The following is a 4,845-nucleotide window of genomic DNA, read 5'->3' as shown; positions in this document are numbered from 1 at the left end:
CCAAAGAAATTAAAACAATTGCCTGGAAACAATTGGGGGAGAATATCGAATGAGAAAGGGACGTATTTTTCAAAAATCGACAATTTTCCCAAACTGATATGCAGTCTGATTGTCTGGGGATAAAAAAGAGGACAACAGTTGTATTGATGCCGCCTGTTGAAACGGAAACATGCGCCTTTTTACCAGTCTTTCTTTTATTTAATGGAAAGTAAAAATTGGAAAAATTCTTTATTCGTGACATTGTCTCCCCTTCATTGTTGGAGTTGGACTCAATTGTCACCAAGCGATTGCTTTTTCTCCTCTAGAAACGGAGATAATTTTATTAACTCTGGAATCTTTGTTCTACAATATTTAATATCGGTATATTCGGCTTTGTTGTTCAGATACATGCTATTGGCCACCCTCGGCTATTTCTATTAGATAATTCTCTTTTAAATCATATGTATGGTTTTGTTATCTAGAGAGAGACAGACAGACAGACAGGCAGAGACAGACTGACAGACAGAGATTCATATGTGTATGTATGTATGTTTATTTATGTTTATACAAATATACACGCGCGGGCGCACGTACACACATATATATAAGAAGTTCGGTTCCCAACTATATGGCTCCGGGTTCAGTCCCACTTCGTGGCTCCTGAGGTGAGTGTTCTCTTCTATAGCCTTGGTCCAATCGAAGCCTTACGAGTGGATTTGGTAGACGGCAACTGAAAGAAGCTAGTCTTGTGTGTGTGTGTGGTCTGTGTCTGTGTTTGTCCCAATACTACCACCACTTGACAGCCGGTGTCGGTGTGTTTACGTCTCCGTCACTTAGCGTTTCGGCAAAGTGAATGATAGAATAAGTACCAGGCTTTAAAAAAAGTATTGGGGTTGGTTCCTTCGACTAAACTTCTTCAATGCGGTGACTCAACACGGCCGCGGTCAGAAAAATGAAACAGGTAAACGATAAAATATTTATAGATATATATACAGTAATTGCTCGCCATATCGTGGTTCAGCTATCGCGGCTCACCTCCCGCGGTTTATTATTTAAGCTTACGTCGATTCCTCTGTGCTGTTGTTTTGCATTTATAATAAACTAAAATATAAATAAAAATTATAGAAATAATAATAATAAATATACAGTACAGTACTGTTTCTCCTTCGCAGATTTTCACCTATCGCGTCGGGTTTTGGAACATAACATGCGCAATAGTCGAGGGATTACTGTATGTATGTATTTATGTATGTATGTATGTATGTATGTATGTATGTATAAATACATACATACATACGTACGTACATACATACATACATACATACATACATACATACATACATGCATACATACATACATACATACATACATACATCTGTGTATCATACTTTGAGCAGGTATGGCATTGAAAGCTTAATCAACTGCGGTATTCATCTAGAGATAGCATCGCTCATGGACATACAGTGTTAAAAAAACACAGACATTTATTAGTAGCAGTCGAAATACCTCTGGCAGCTGTGGTGACATTGTAAAATGGACATATCTGCCCCTTTGGGCTTCGTTAGTAGCAAGTATCTACTGGCATACCGCAGTTGGCTCGAGTCTCAATGATGCGTTTGTTATGATTGAGATTCACAGATTGTTATTTTAAAATAACATTGCTTCTCTCACACATAAAGAATATTTGTGTGTGTGTGCGCGTGCGCGCGTATGTATGTATGTATGTATGCGCTGCAGCGCATTACCATTCTTCGTTCGCAGCGGAGAGCCATAGATCGCACGTAAATTTTGAACTTCGTTTGTCTGCAGATGTCTCACACCTAACCTATATTGACATTCTAAAAATAAACAATCATATCATTGAAACCTCAAAGCTGTAAGATAATACATGATTAATTCAAAGCAATTTGAGTGAAAAGGTATTACATTTAACAGAGTAATCTGAACATTGAAGGGTTAAAACCAGTCCTGGTGTTTTCTTTTAATGACTCCTAGCATAGAGGAAACAGCTTCAAAGAGCTGAAGATCTCATGTCGATCTCATGTACTTGATACGAGAGTACTGCTGCTGGCGAACATGACGGTTATCGAGTCCATGATAATGAAACATCAGCTTAGGTGGTCTGGTCACTTTGTCCGTTTAGAGGACACCCACATGCTACAGCAGATGTAGTACGGTGAGCTGGAACAAGGAAAACGTCCCCAGTGCAAGCCACGCAAGCGTTTGAAAACAATCTTAAAGACATCGATATTGTTACCTGGGCCCATCTTGCATCAGATAGGTTAACTCACTCGTCATTGCAGGTTCCAACATCCAGGTGGTCTGTCTATTGCAAGTGGGGTTGACTTGCGGTCAGCGTAGAATGACTCGTAGGTCCCTTGTGGGCCTTGGGAACCATATGAGACGTCATCGGCGATGGGGAGACCGAACTTGAGACACTCTTTAAAGTGAAATGGGTCCAGGTAGTGCTCTTACTTCGTCACGGGTCAGCTTCTATCATGTGTAAGTATGAAACAATTTGCATGCGTGAACGTGTATGTAAGAGAGAAAGAGAGAGAGAAAGAAATAGAGACAGAGAGAGAAAGAAAGAGAGAGACAGTGCGTGCATGTGTGCAAGAGAGAGAGAGGGGGGAGTACTGTGGATTTATACCAATACGCTGAGTATTTTTGCTAGAATATATGTGACAGGAAGTGCAGTTACATGTGTATGGAATAGAGTAAGTGAGTGAGGAAGTGTATTTATGATAGCATGCGATTCTTTTCTCCCCGCAAAACAGTTATGAAAAAAAGGAAAACACCATGATGGTTTTCGAAGCCGCCGAAACTAGCAATAAAATGAAGAAAAATTACTCACAGGCTGGAGTCCATCACTAAAATGATTGCAAAAACGTGCCTTCGTCGATGTGAATATGTGGAAGAAAAAGAGTGGTAAAAGATGTACCTATGAGAGTATGTATGTGTTTGAGAGTATGCTAGTCAACTGTTTGTCTCTGTAGCTGTAGTGTATACTGTGTATACAAACATGTGTAGACATGCATAGATGCTTGTGTATGTGTATGTGGATGAATGCTTGTGTACCAAAATGTGTATGTTGGTATGTATGCATAGCTATCGGCAGAAGGCTGCGACTGTCAAAAAGCAGTGGGGATAATTTGAAGGAACAATGAATTACCTCATTATTAGTAATTAGTAATTATTAGAATATTTCAGAATTTAATCCAAAAGTATTCGTACTCCGTAAATCGAACTAAATTTTATAGAAACCGTCAGTATGAGATATTAAATAATAGTATATATAACATTTGGATATTAGTTTTGTAGATTCTTTTAGTCAATTTAACATAGACAAACATGTATACATCAGCGAATATGAACTGGACATATTCATATATATAGAATATAGGTATATCTGTGAATGCGCATGCGTAAGGGTGTGTTGTTCGACTATTTCCGTAGTGTTAAAAGTTTCCTGCATTGAGTCTGGAATTTCATTATTTTACTCTCACCGATGACCAAGTTTGTATAAGGTCAATCACACGAAACACTTAAATCTAACGAAATAATCCTATTTTGCAACATTAAATTATACCAGACGCTAAACATCTTTAGCACATTGAACAAACGGTAGTCATGTCTACAATAATCACATTGACCTTGGTTACTATAATGAGTCAGCAACACATTATAACATCATTTCATCTCGAAGATGAGGTGACGAATGTCTGGAAACGTTAATGATGTATTTAAGAATTATACTGGCCTAATCAAACTCAGGAAATTCTTTCAAAAATGGAAATGAACATGACAATAAAGACGAAACTAGAATCAAGTCGTACTTTCTATACAATGCGCCTGTTCTTCGCGCGCGTGTACGTGCGTGTGTGTGTATGCACATGTATAAATATACACCTAAGTAATAATTTTAAATTCCGGTATACACCTTGTATCCTGTTTAAAGCCCGTTCGCTGTATTCGGCTATCTGGTATCATTGTTTGTTGCTGTTGTTGGCACTCCGTCGCTTACGACGTCGAGAGTTCCAGTTGATCCGATCAACGGAACAGCCTGCTCGTGAATTTAACGTGCAAGTGGCTGAGCACTCCACCGACACGTGTACCCTTAACGTAGTTCTCGGTGATATTCAGCGTGACACAGTGTGACAAGGCTGACCCTTTGAAATACAGGCACAACAGAAGCAGGAAGAAAGAGTGAGAGAAAGTTGTGGTGAAAGAGTACAGCAGGGTTCGCCACCATCCCCTGCCGGAGTCTCGTGGAGCTTTTAGGTGTTTTCGCTCAATAAACATTCACAACGTCCGGTCTAGGAATCGAAATCGCGATCCTATGACCGCGAGTCCGCTGCCCTAACCACTGGGTCATTGCGCCTTCAATATCATCAACAGTATGGATTTAAATGCCAGTAGATTTACTTCAGGAATTCCTTCGTGTACGTAGAATTTATAAAGTGTGATAGAAAGAGAATGAAAATGGAATTCACGAGATTCTTTATTAATCACTACGATCGTTTCGACTCATTGTGCATCGGTCCGTCGCGGGTGAGGTGCTGTATAAACAGTTGTAGTGCATTATTGGTGCAGATGTGCTTCGTCAGATGATTTGTCAAAAGGGACCTCATTTTTTAATCTCCGTATCGCTCATTTCGATTAAAATACATTTTGGTGGTTGTCTCTAGCTACTTGCATATACGAAAATCTTGAGTTAAAACGAAGAACACTTCTCCTAAAAGTAATAAATTGACTTCAACGAATCAAAAATACAATAAGTATAAAAATAAATAAGTGAACTAAATAATATGCTCTACGCTGATAATGAAATGCGTTGTGATTTCATTATTTCATCTACTTTAAGGC

This window comes from Octopus bimaculoides, chromosome 6, assembly GCF_001194135.2.
Source record: "Octopus bimaculoides isolate UCB-OBI-ISO-001 chromosome 6, ASM119413v2, whole genome shotgun sequence".
In the NCBI taxonomy this organism is placed as follows: Eukaryota; Metazoa; Mollusca; class Cephalopoda; order Octopoda; family Octopodidae; genus Octopus; species Octopus bimaculoides.
This window is presented reverse-complemented; position numbering follows the sequence as displayed.